Here is a 13,451-nt window from a genome sequence, read left to right as displayed (position 1 = left end):
CCTCGACCCTTAAACCTCTCCCTCCCCACAACGCGACCCTTGAACTTTCCCCTCCCCACAACCCGACCGTTGAACTTTCCCCTCCCCACAACCCGACCGTTGAACTTTCCCCTCCCCACAACCCGAATGTTGAACCTCCCCCTCCCCTCCCCACAACCCGACCCTTGAACCTCCCCCTCCCCACAACCCAACCCTTGAACCTCCCCCTCCCCTCCCCACAACCCGACCCTTGAACCTCCCCCTCCCCACAACCCAACCCTTGAACCTCCCCCTCCCCTCCCCACAACCCGACCCTTGAACCTCCCCCTCCCCACAACCCGACCGTTGAACTTTCCCCTCCCCACAACCCGACCGTTGAACTTTCCCCTCCCCACAACCCGACCGTTGAACTTTCCCCTCCCCACAACCCGAATGTTGAACCTCCCCCTCCCCTCCCCACAACCCGACCCTTGAACCTCCCCCTCCCCACAACCCAACCCTTGAACCTCCCCCTCCCCTCCCCACAACCCGACCCTTGAACCATCCCCTCCCCACAACCCAACCCTTGAACCTCCCCCTCCCGTCCCCACAACCCGACCCTTGAACCCCTTCGACCCTTAAACCTCTCCCTCTCCACAACCCGACCCTTGAACTCCCTCGACTCTTAAACCTCCCCCTCCCCACAACCCGACCCTTGAACCTTCCCCTCCCCACAATCCAACTCTTGAATCCCCTCGACCCTTGAACCTCCCCCTAGCCACAACACGACCCTTGAACCCCCTCCCCTCGACACTTGAACCTCCCCCTCCCCACAACCGGACCTTTGAACCTTCCCCTCCCCACAACCCGACCCTTGAACCCCCTCCCCCCAAACCCTTGAACCCCCTCCCCGCAACCCTTGAACCTCCCCCTCCGCACAACCCGACTCTTGAACCCCCTCGACCCTTGAACCTCCCCCTCTCCACAACCTGACCCTTGAACCCCCTCCCCTCGACCCTCCCCCTCCCCACAACCCGACCCTTTAACCTTCTCCTCCCCACAACCCGACCCTTGAACCTCCCCCTCCCGTCCCCACAACCCGACCCTTGAACCCCCTTGACCCTTGAACCTCCCCCTCTCCACAACCCGACGCTTGAACCCCCTCGACCCTTAAACCTCCCCCTCTCCACAAGCTGACCCTTGAACCCCCTACCCTCGACCCTTGTTCCTCCCCCTCCCCACAACTCGACCCTTGAACCATCCCCTCCCCACAACCCGACCGTTGAACCTCCCCCTCCCCGCCCCACAACCCGACCCTTGAACCCCTCCCCTCGACCCTTGAACCTCCCCCTCCCCACAACCCGACCCTTTGAACCTCCCCCTCCCCACAACCCGACCCTTGAACCTTCCCCTCCCCACAAACCGACCCTTGAACCTTCCCCTCCACACAACCCGACCGTTGAACCTCTCCCTCCTCTCCCCACAACCCGACCCTTGAACCCCCTCGACCCTTAAACCTACCCCTCTCCACAACCCGACACTTGAACTCCCTCCCCTCGACCCTTGAACCTCCCCCTCCCCACAACCCGACCCTTGAACCTCCCCCTCCCCACAACCTGACCGTTGAACCTCTCCCTCCCCTCCCCACAACCCGACCCTTGAACCCCCTCGACTCTTAAACCTACCCCTCTCCACAGCCCGACACTTGAACTCCCTCCCCTCGACCCTTGAACCTCCTCCACTCCACAACCCGACCCTTGAACCCCCCCGACCCTTGAACCTCCCCCCTCCACAACCCAACCCTTGAACCCCCTCCCCTCGAACCTCCCCCTCCCCACAACCCGACCCTTGAACCTCCCCCTCCCCACAACCCGACCCTTGAACCTTCCCCTCCCCACAACCCGAATGTTGAACCTCCCCCTCCCCTCCCCACAACCCGACCCTTTATCCTTCTCCTCCCCACAACCCGACCCTTGAACCTCCCTGACCCTAAACCCCCTCCCATAACCCGACCCATGAACTCCCTCGACCCTTAAACCTCACCCTCCCCACAACCCGACCCTTGAACCTTTCCCTCCCCACAACCCGAATGTTGAACCTCCCCCTCCCCTCCCCACAACCCGACCCTTGAACCTTCCCCTCCCCACAACCCGACCCTTGAACCTCCCCCTCCCCTCCCCACAACCCGACCCTTGAACCCCCTCGACCCTTAAACCTCTCCCTCTCCACAACCCGACCCTTGAACTCCCTCGACCCTTAAACGTCCCCCTCCCCACAACCCGACCCTTGAACCTTCCCCTCCTCACAATCCAACTCTTGAATCCCCTCGACCCTTGAACCTCCCCCTATCCACAACACGACCCTTGAACCCCCTCCCCTCGACCTTTGAACCTCCCCCTCCCCACAACCTGACCCTTGAACCTTCCCCTCCCCACAACCCGACCGTTGAACCTCCCCCCCCCACAACCCGACTCTTGAACCCCCTCCCCTCGACCCTTGAACCTTCCCTTCCCCACAACCCAATCCTTGAACCCCCTTGACCCTTAAACCTACCCCTCCTCACAATCTGACTCTTGAACCCCCTCGACCCTTGAACCTCCCCCTCTCCACAACCCGACCCTTGAACCCCCTCCCTTCGACCCTTGAACCTCCCCCTCCCCACAACCCGACCCTTGAACCTTCCCCTCCCCACAACCCGACCCTTGAACCTCCCCTCCCCTCCCCACAACCCGACCCTTGAACCCCCTCGACCCTTAAACCTCTCCCTCTCCACAACCCGACCCTTGAACTCCCTCGACCCTTAAACGTCCCCCTCCCCACAACCCGACCCTTGAACCTTCCCCTCCTCACAATCCAACTCTTGAATCCCCTCGACCCTTGAACCTCCCCTATCCACAACACGACCCTTGAACCCCCTCCCCTCGACCTTTGAACCTCCCCCTCCCCACAACCTGACCCTTGAACCTTCCCCTCCCCACAACCCGACCGTTGAACCTCCCCCCCCCACAACCCGACTCTTGAACCCCCTCCCTTCGACCCTTGAACCTTCCCTTCCCCACAACCCAATCCCTGAACCCCCTTGACCCTTAAACCTACCCCTCCTCACAATCTGACTCTTGAACCCCCTCGACCCTTGAACCTCCCCCTCTCCACAACCCGACCCTTGAACCCCCTCCCTTCGACCCTTGAACCTCCCCCTCCCCATAACCCGACCCTTGAACTTTCACCTCCCCACAACCCGACCCTTGAACCTCCCCCTCCCAACAACCCGACTCTTAATCCCCCTCCCCTCGACCCTTAAACCCCCTCCCCTCGATCCTTGAACGGACCCCTCCCCACAACCCAACCCTTTAACCTCTCCCTTCCAACAACCCGATCCTTGAATCTTTCTCTCTCCACAACCCGACCCTTGAACCTCCCCCTCTCTGCCCCACAACCCGACCCTTGAACCCCCTCCCCTCGACCCTTGAACCTCCCCCTCCCCACAACCCAACCCTTTGAACCTTCCCCTCCCCACAACCCGACCCTTGAACCACCTCGATGCTTGAACCTCCCCCTCACCACATCCTGACCCTTGAACCCCCTCCCCTCGACCCTTGAACCTCCCCCTCCCCACAACCCGACCCCTGAACCCCCTCCCCTCCCCACAACCCGACCGTTGAACCTCCCCCTCCCCTCCCCACAACCCGACCCTTGAACCCTCTCTACCCTTGAACCTCCCCCTCCCCACAACCCGAATCTTGAACCCCCTCGACCCTTGAACCTCGCCCTTTCCACAACTCGACCCCTGAACACGCTCCCCTCCCCACAAACCGACCGTTGAAGCTCCCCCTCCCCGCCCCACAACCCGACCCTTGAACCCCTCCCCTCGACCCTTGAACCTCCCCTCCCCACAACCAGACCCTTTGAACCTCCCCCTCCCCACAACCCGACCCTTGAACCTTCCCCTCCCCACAACTTGACTTTTGAACCTCCCCCTCTCCACATCCCGACCCTTGAACCCCCTCCCCTCGACCCGTGAACCTCCCCTTCCCCACAACCCGACCCTTGAACCTTCCCCTCCCCACAACCCAACCGTTGAACCTCCCCCTCCCCTCCCCACAACAGGACCCTTGAACCCCCTCGACCCTTGAAGCTCCCCCTCCCCACAACCCGATCCTTGAACCCCCTCGACCCTTTAACCTACCCCTCTCCACAACCCGACACTTGAACTCCCTCCCCTCGACCCTTGAACCTTCCCCTTCCCACAACCCGACCCTTGAACCTCCCCCCCCCACAACCCGACCGTTGAACCTCCCCATCCCCTTCCCACAAACCGACCCTTGAACCCCCTGGACCCTTAAACTTACCCCTCTCCACAACCCGACACTTGAACCCCCTCCCCTCGACCCTTGAACCTCCTCCTCTCCACAACCCGACCCTTGAACCATCCCCTCGCCACAACCCGACCCTTGAACCTCCCCCTCCCCTCTCCACAACCCGACCCTTGAACTCCCTCCCCTCGACCCTTGAACCTTCCCCTTCCCACAACCCGACCCTTGAACCTCCCCCCCCACAACCCGACCCTTGAACCTCCCCCTCCCCTCCCCACAACCCGACCCTTCAACCTTCCCCTCCCCACAATCCAACTCTTGAATCCCCTCGACCCTTGAACCTCCCCCCCCCACAACCCGACCCTTGAACCTCCCCCTCCCCTCCCCACAACCCGACCCTTCAACCTTCCCCTCCCCACAACCCGAATGTTGAACCTCCCCCTCCCCTCCCCACAACCCGACCCTTGAACCTTACCCTCCCCACAACCCGACCCTTGAACCTCCCCCTCCCCTCCCCACAACCCGACCCTTGAACTCCCTCGACCCTTAAACCTCCCCCTCCCCACAACCCGACCCTTGAACCTTCCCCTCCCCACAATCCAACTCTTGAATCCCCTCGACCCTTGAACCTCCCCCTATCCACAACACGACCCTTGAACCTTCCCCTCCCCACAACCCGACCCTTGAACCCCCTCCCCGCAACCCTTGAACCTCCCCCTCCCCACAACCCGACTCTTGAGCCCCCTCGAACCTTGAACCTCCCCCTCTCCACAACGCGACCCTTGAACCCCCTCCCCTCGACCCTCCCCCTCCCCACAACCCGACCCTTTAACCTTCCCCTCCCCACAACCCGACCCTTGAACCTCCCCCTCCCCGCCCCAGAACCCGACCGTTGAACCCCCTCCCCCGACCCTTGAACCTTCCCCTCCCCACAACACGACCGTTGAACCTCCCCCCTATCCACAACCCGACCGTTGAACCCCTTCGACCCCTGAACCTCCCCCTCCACACAACCCGAATCTTGAACCCCCTCGCCCCTTGAACCTCACGCTTTCCACAACCCGACCCTTGAACCTCCTCCCCTCGACCCTTCAACCTCCCCCTCCCCACAACCCGACCCTTGAACCTTCCCCTCCCCACAACCCGACCACTGAACCTCGCCCTCCCCTCCCCACAACCCAACTCTTGAACCTTCCCCTCCCCACAACCCGACCCTTGAACCTCCCCCTCGCCTCCCCACAACCCGACCCTTGAACCCCCTTGACCCTTAAACCTCCCCCTCTCCACAACCCGACGCTTGAATCCCCTCGACCCTTAAACCTCCCCCTCTCCACAAGCTGACCCTTGAACCCCCTACCCTCGACCCTTGTTCACCCCCTTCCCCACAACCCGACCCTTGAACCATCCCCTCCCCACAACCCGACCGTTGAACCTCCCCCTCCCCGCCCCACAACCCGACCCTTGAACCCCTCCCCTCGACCCTTGAACCTCCCCCTCCCCACAACCCGACCCTTTGAACCTCCCCCTCCCCACAACCCGACCCTTTGAACCTCCCCCTCCCCACAACCCGACCCTTGAACCTTCCCCTCCCCACAAACCGACCCATGAACCTTCCCCTCCCCACAACCCGACCCTTGAACCTTCCCCTCCCCACAACCCGACCCTTGAACCTCCCGCTCCCCTCCCCACAACCCGACCCTTGAACCCCCTCGACCCTTAAACCTCTCCTTCTCCACAACCCGACCCTTGAACTCCCTCGACCCTTAAACGTCCCCCTCCCCACAACCCGACCCTTGAACCTTCCCCTCCTCACAATCCAACTCTTGAATCCCCTCGACCCTTGAACATCCCCCTATCCACAACACGACCCTTGAACCCCCTCCCCTCGACCTTTGAACCTCCCCCTCCCCACAACCTGACCCTTGAACCTTACCCTCCCCACAAACCGACCCTTGAACCTTCCCCTCCCCACAACCCGACCCTTGAACCTCCCCCCCCCACAACCCGACCGTTGAACCTCCCCCTCCCCTTCCCACAAACCGACCCTTGAACCCCCTGGACCCTTAAACTTACCCCTCTCCACAGCCCGACACTTGAACTCCCTCCCCTCGACCCTTGAACCTCCCCCTACCCACAACCCGACCCTTGAACTTTCCCTCCCCACAACCCGACCGTTGAACATCCTCCTCCCCTCCCCACAACCCGACCCTTGAACCTCCCCCTCCCCTCTCCACAACCCGACCCTTGAACTCCCTCGACCCTTAAACCTCCCCCTCCCCACAACCCGACCCTTCAACCTTCCCCTCCCCACAATCCAACTCTTGAATCCCCTCGACCCTTGAACCTCCCCCTATCCACATCACGACCCTTGAAACCCCTCCTCTCGACCCTTGAAGCTCCCCCTCCCCACAACCCGACCCATGAACCTTCCCCTCCCCACAACCCGACCCTTGAACCTCCCCCTCCCCACAACCCGAATGTTGAACATCCCCCTCCCCTCCCCACAACCCGACCCTTGAACCTTACCCTCCCCTCCCCACAACCCGACCTTTGAACCCCCTCGACCCTTAAACCTCTCTCTCCCCACAACCCGACCCTTGAACCTTCCCCTCCCCACAATCCAACTCTTGAATCCCCTCGACCCTTGAACCTCCCCCTCTCCACAACCCGACCCTTGAACTCCCTCGACCCTTAAACCTACCCCTCTCCACAACCCGACACTTGAACTCCCTCCCCTCGACTCTTGAACCTCCCCCTCCCCACAACCAGACCCTTGAACCCCCTCCCCTCAACCCTTGAACCCCCCCGACCCTTGAACCTTCCCCTCCCCACAACCCGAATGTTGAACCTCCCCCTCCCCTCCCCACAACCCAACCCTTGAACCTTCCCCTTCCCACAACCCGACCCTTGAACTCCCTCGAACCTTGAACCTCCCCCTCCCCACAACCCGACCCTTGAACCTTCCCCTCCCCACAATCCAACTCTTGAATCCCCTCGAACCTTGAACCTCCCCCTATCCACAACACGACCCTTGAACCCCCTCCACTCGACCCTTGAACCTGCCCCTCCCCACAACCCGACCCTTGAACCTTCCCCTCCCCACAACCCGACCCTTGAACCTCCCCCTCCCCTTCCCACAACCCGACCTTTGAACCCCCTCGACCATTAAACCTCTCCCTCTCCACAACCCGACCCTTGAACTCCCTCGACCCTTAATCCTCCCCCTCCCCACAACCCGACCCTTGAACCTTCCCCTCCCCACAACCCGAATGTTGAACCTCCCCCTCCCCTCCCCACAACCCGACCCTTGAACCCCCTTGACCCTTGAACCTCCCCCTCTCCACAACCCAACGCTTGAACCCCCTCGACCCTTAAACCTCCCCCTCCCCACAACCAGACCCTTGAACCCCCTCCCCTCAACCCTTGAACCCCCCCGACCCTTCAACCTCCCCCCTCCACAACCCAACCCTTGAACCCCCTCCCCTCGAACCTCCCCCTCCCCACAACCCGAATGTTGAACCTTCCCCTCCCCACAACCCGACCCTTGAACTCCCTCGAACCTTGAACCTCCCCCTCCCCACAACCCGACCCTTGAACCTTCCCCTCCCCACAATCCAACTCTTGAATCCCCTCGACCCTTGAACCTCCCCTATCCACAACACGACCCTTGAACCCCCTCCACTCGACCCTTGAACCTTTCCCTCCCCACAACCCGACCGTTGAACCTCCTCCTCCCCACAACCCGACCCTTGAACCTTCCCCTCCCCACAACCCGACCCTTGAACCTCCCCCTCCCCTCCCCACAACCCGACCTTTGAACCCCCTCGACCCTTAAACCTCTCCCTCTCCACAACCCGACCCTTGAACTCCCTCGACCCTTAATCCTCCCCCTCCCCACAACCCGACCCTTCAACCTTCCCCTCCCCACAATCCAACTCTTGAATCCTCTCGACCCTTGAACTTCCCCCTATCCACAACACGACCTTTGAACCCCCTCCCCTCGACCTTTGAACCTCCCCCTCCCCACAACCTGATCCTTGAACCCCCTCCCCTCGACCCTTGAACCTTCCCTTCCCCACAACCCGACCCTTGAACCCCCTTGACCCTTAAATCTACCCCTCCCCACAATCTGACTCTTGAACCTCCTCGACGCTTGAACCTCCCCTCTCCACAACCCGACCCTTGAACCCCCTCCCTTCGACCCTTGAACCTCTCCCTCCCCACAACCCGACCCTTGAACTTTCACCTCCCCACAACCCGACCCTTGAACCTCCCCCTCACCACAACCCGACCCTTGAACCTCCCCCTCCCCTCCCCACAACCTGACCCTTGAACCTTCCCCTCCCCACAACCCGACCCTTGAACCTCCCCCTCCCCTCCCCACAACCCGACCCTTGTACCTCCCCCCTCCCCACAACCCTGGTACACTCACAATAAAGGATGAAACTGAGTACTGTGTACATTGAGCAAGTGTGACCTTAGCTCTTTTAATAAGACTTCAGAGTGCAGGTACCTCGTGGGTGGCCTGCTTATATACCAAGGGATGTTGGGATCACTTGGGACCCAAGTCTGGTGGTCAGGTGTCATACAGGTTACAAGGGTTTAAATACATATCATCACTCCCCGATGAAGTCAATAGTACACTTATTTACAAGGTGAGACGATCTGGGGCTTTTCGCTCCTTTGTCGATCGTCTCGATACAAATGTTGGTGTGGGTGAGTTGGTCAGTTCTTCACTGGGCTGTTGGGCAGCTGGCCTTGCCGAGCTGCTGGGGATGGTGAGTTCGGCTTCGTGGTCAACCATGATGTCAGTTACCACGTGTGTGTGTGTGTGTTGGAGGGTCGAAGTTGGTGGTGTCTTCTTTGGGTTGTTCGTAGCTGTTGGTGAACTGCAATTTGATTTGGTCCAAATGTTTTCTGCACGTTTGTCCATTGGCCAATTTGTCCTGAAACACCCTACTCCCCTCTTTGGCTGTGACCATGTCAGCGAGCCATTTTGGACCATGTCCATAATTGAGCACAAACACAGGATCATTGATCTCTATCACGTGACAAATTTGTGCGGTCATGGTACACACTTTGTTGATGCCGTTTGCCCTCCACGTGATCATGGAGATCAGGGTGGACAAGAGAGAGCCTTATTTTTAGTGCTCTTTTCACGAGCAGCTCAGCTGGGGCAACCCCGGTGAGTGAGTGGGGTCTGGTGCGGTAGCTGAGCAGCACTCGGGACAGCCGGGTCTGCAGGGAGCCTTCCGACACGCGTTTCAAGCTTTGCTTGATGGTCTGAAATGCCCATTCTGCCTGGCCGTTTGATGTGGGTTTGAACGGGGCAGATGTGACGTGTTTGATCCCGTTGCAGGTCATGAATTCCTTGAATTCAGCACTGGTGAAGTACGGGCCATTGTCGCTGCCTCGGACATCAGGCAAGCCGTGCGTGGCAAATATGGCTCGTAGGCTTTCAACAGTGGCCGTGGATGTGCTTACAGACATTATTACACATTCAATCCATTTTGAGTAAGCATCCATGACAACCAAAAATATTTTGCCTGGAAATGGGCCCGCATAGTCTACGTGGATCCTCACCACGGTTTGGAGGGTCACGACCACAAACTTAGCGGTGCCTCTCTGGGTGCATTGCTCAGCTGAGAGCAAGTGTTGCACTGGCGCTCGCATGACTCTAAATCTGAGTCGAAGCCAGGCCACCACACATGGGATCTGGCTATGGCTTTCATCATTACAATGCCTGGGTGGGCGCTGTGCAGTTCACACATGAACCTATCTCTGCCTTTCTTGGGCAAGACCATGCGATTGCCCCACAATAGACAGTCCACCTGCAGGGACAACTCGTCTTTGCGTCTGTGGAACGGCTTAATCGCCTCCTGCATCTCCACTGGGACACCAGACCAGCTCCCATGGAGGACACAGTTTTTTTTACCAAGGACAGTAAAGGATCCTGGCTGGTCCAGGTCCTGACCTGGGGGGCCGTAACGGGGGAATTCTCGTTCTCGAATGCCTCCATGACCATGAGCAAGTCCGCTGGCTGTGCCATTTCCACCTCAGTGGTGGGCAATGGCAGCCGACAGAGCATCTGTGCAGTTCTCTGGTCTGTGGCGGATTACATAGTTGTATGCCGACAGCGTGAGCGCCCATCTTTGGATGCGGCAGAGGCATTGGTATTAATCCCTTTGCCCTCTGAGAACAGCAATATGAGGGGCTAGTGGTCAGTTTCAAGCTCAAACTTGAGGCCAAATAAGTACTGGTGCATTTTTTTCACCCCGTAAACGCACGCCAGAGTCTCTTTTTCAATCATGCTGTAGGCCCTTTCGGCCTTGGACAAACTCCTGGACGCATTACTGACCGGTTGCAAAATCCCCGATTCGTTAGCTTGTTGTAACACACACCTGACCCCGTATGATGACGCATCGCAAGCTAGCACTAATCGTTTACAAGAGTTATACAGAACAAGCAGTTTGTTTGAACCCAACAGATTTCTGGCTTTCTTAAAGGCAGCCTCTTGTGAATTCCCCCATACCCAGTCGTTTCCCTTGTGCAGTAGCACATGTAAGGGTTCTAGCAGGGTGCTTAACCCAGGTAGGGAATTACCAAAATAGTTAAGGAGTCCCAGACACAAACACAGCTCCGTCATGTTCTGTGGTCTCGGCATGTTCTTGATGGCGTCTGTCTTGGCGGTGGGTCTGATGCCGTCTGCCGCGATTCTTCTTCCCAAGAATTCACCGGCCTGCACCAGGAAAACACACTTTGAGCATTTCAACCTGAGCCCCACGCTATCCAACAGACTAAGAACCTCTTCCAGATTCTTCAAGTGCTCAATCGTGTCCCGACCTGTAACCAGTATGTCGTCCTGGAAAACCACAGCGCGAGGAACTAATTATCAGGCTCTCCATGTTCCACTGGAAGATAGCCGCGGCCGACCGAATCCCGAACGGGCACCAGTTATAGATGAACAGACCTTTGTGCGTGTTGATGCAGGTGAGGCCTGTCGAAGACTTCTCCAGCTCCTGCGTCATGTAGGCCGAGGTCAGGTCCAGCTTGGTGAACATCTTCCCTCCAGCCAGGGTCGCAAATAGGTCGTCTGCCTTGGGTAGCGGCTACTGGTCCTGCAGCGAAAAATGGTTAATCATTACTTTATAGTCGCCACAAATTCTAACCGTGACGTCCTCTTTAAGTACCGGGACAATCAGACTAGCCCAGTCGTTGAATTCCACCGACGCGATGATGCCTTCTCGCTGCAGCCTGTTCAGCTCAATTTCCACTTTTTCACACATCATGTACGTTACCGCCCGTGCCTTGTGGTGGATAGGTTTCGTACCGGGAACTAAATGGATCTGCACTTTCGCCCCAGAGAAGCTTCCAATGCCTGGCTCGAACAACGATGGGAACTTGCTCAGAACCTGGGCACATGAGGCGTCGTTGACGGACGAAAGCGCTCGGATGTCGTCCCAGTTCCAGCGGATTTTTCCCAGCCAGCTTCTGCCAAACAACATGGACCATCCCCTGGCACAATCCACGGCGGGAGTTTGTGTACTGCTCCGTCATAGGAGACTTTGACTTCTGCGCTGCCTATTACAGGGATTAGTTCCTTGGTGTAAGTCCTTGGTTTGGTGTGAATGGGGCTGAGCTTGGGCCTGTGTGCCTTGTTGCCCCACAGCCTGTCGAAGGCCTTTTTACTCATTATCGACTGACTTGCACCCGTGTCCAGTTCCATAGATACTGGAATACCGTTCAGTTCAACTCTCAACATTATTGGTGGACATTTCGTAGTGAATGTGTGTACCCCGTACACTTCTGCCTCCTCGGTACGAGTCTCCAATTCAGCCTGGTCCACAGTGGATCGATCTTCCTCTGCAACGTTTGCAGGGTTTGCAGCTCGCCTGCACATTCGCTGGAGGTGTCCCATTGTTCTGCAACAGTTGCATGCATAGTGCTTGAAGCGGCATTGATGGGGCCGATGATCACCTCCACAACACCAACAAAGTGTTAATTGCCTCGCATTAACGATTGATGGTGGACTCTGGGTCAACTGAGGTCAGGTAGCAGCAGCCGGCGTGTATGTTCTGCCATGTACATTTCTGCTCGAAACTGACGTTACTTTATGCACAGTACTGGCCGAAACTTCTTTACTCTGAGAAATCTGTTTGGTGTTGTCGCTGGTGACATAAATGCCTGCGCTATCGTTATGGCTTTACTTAGATTTGGAGTTTCTACAGTCAACAGTTTGTGAAGGATTGTCTCATGTCCAATGCCCTGTACAAAAAGTCTCTGAGCATTTGTTCCAGGAATCCCTCAAACTCAATGTCCTGTGAGGCGCCTTAGTTCGGCAACATAGTTCGTCACTTCCTGGCCCTCCAATCGTTGATACATGTAGAACCGATACCTCGCCATCAAAACGTTTTCCTTAGGATTTAGGTGCTCTCGGACTAGCATACACAATTCTTCATAGGATTTCTCTATTGATTTTGCCGGAGCCAGAAGATTCTTCATGAGGCCATAAGTTGTTGCCCCACAGACAGTTGGGAGGATCGCCCTTCGTTTGGTAGCGTTCTCGTCCCCTTGCAGCTTGTTGGCCATGAAGTATTGGTCGAGTCTCTCCATGAAGGCCTCCCAATCGTCCCCTTCTGAGAACTTCTCCAGGATACCGACTGTTCTTTGCATTTTTGCTCGGTTGTTCGTTACCTCGTCGCCAATTGGTACACTCATAATAAAGGATGAAACTGAATACTGTGTACAATGAGCAAGTGTGACCTTAGCTCCTTTAATATGACTCCAGAGTGTAGGTACCTCGTGGGTGGCCTGCTTATATACCGTGCTCCCAAGAAATGCTGGGATCCCTTGGGACTCCAACAGGTGGGCCTTCTGGTGGTCAGGTGCCATACAGGTTACAAGGGGTTAAATACATAACAAACCCGACCCTTGTACCTCCCCCCTCCCCTCGCCCTCCCCACAACCCGACCCTTGAACCTCCCCCTCCTCACAACCTGACCCTTGAACCTCCCCCTCTCCTCAAACCTCCCCCTCCCCTCAACCCGACCCTTGAACCTTTTTCCTTTCAGATAGCCAAGGACTGCCACCTGGTCGGGCACTGGTGGAGGAGCAGCAAATTGAAGAGCACCAAGGTACTGATGATGAAAACACAGCACCTTCGCTCGCTCTCACCCTCGC

The 13,451-nt window shown here is 58.0% G+C and overlaps 1 protein-coding gene across 1 annotated transcript in view; it reads left to right on the top strand.

Moving 5' to 3' along the window:
• The window catches only part of cntnap1 (contactin associated protein 1), a 64,558-nt gene that overhangs the window by 50,556 nt on the left and 551 nt on the right, over positions 1-13,451 (top strand). The gene's annotated exons all lie outside the window — the stretch shown is intronic.

Source organism: Pristiophorus japonicus, chromosome 21 (genome assembly GCF_044704955.1).
Source record: "Pristiophorus japonicus isolate sPriJap1 chromosome 21, sPriJap1.hap1, whole genome shotgun sequence".
Lineage (NCBI taxonomy): Eukaryota > Metazoa > Chordata > Chondrichthyes > Pristiophoridae > Pristiophorus > Pristiophorus japonicus.
The sequence above is the reverse complement of the archived record's forward strand: the minus strand, read 5'-3'. Positions and strand labels throughout refer to the sequence as shown.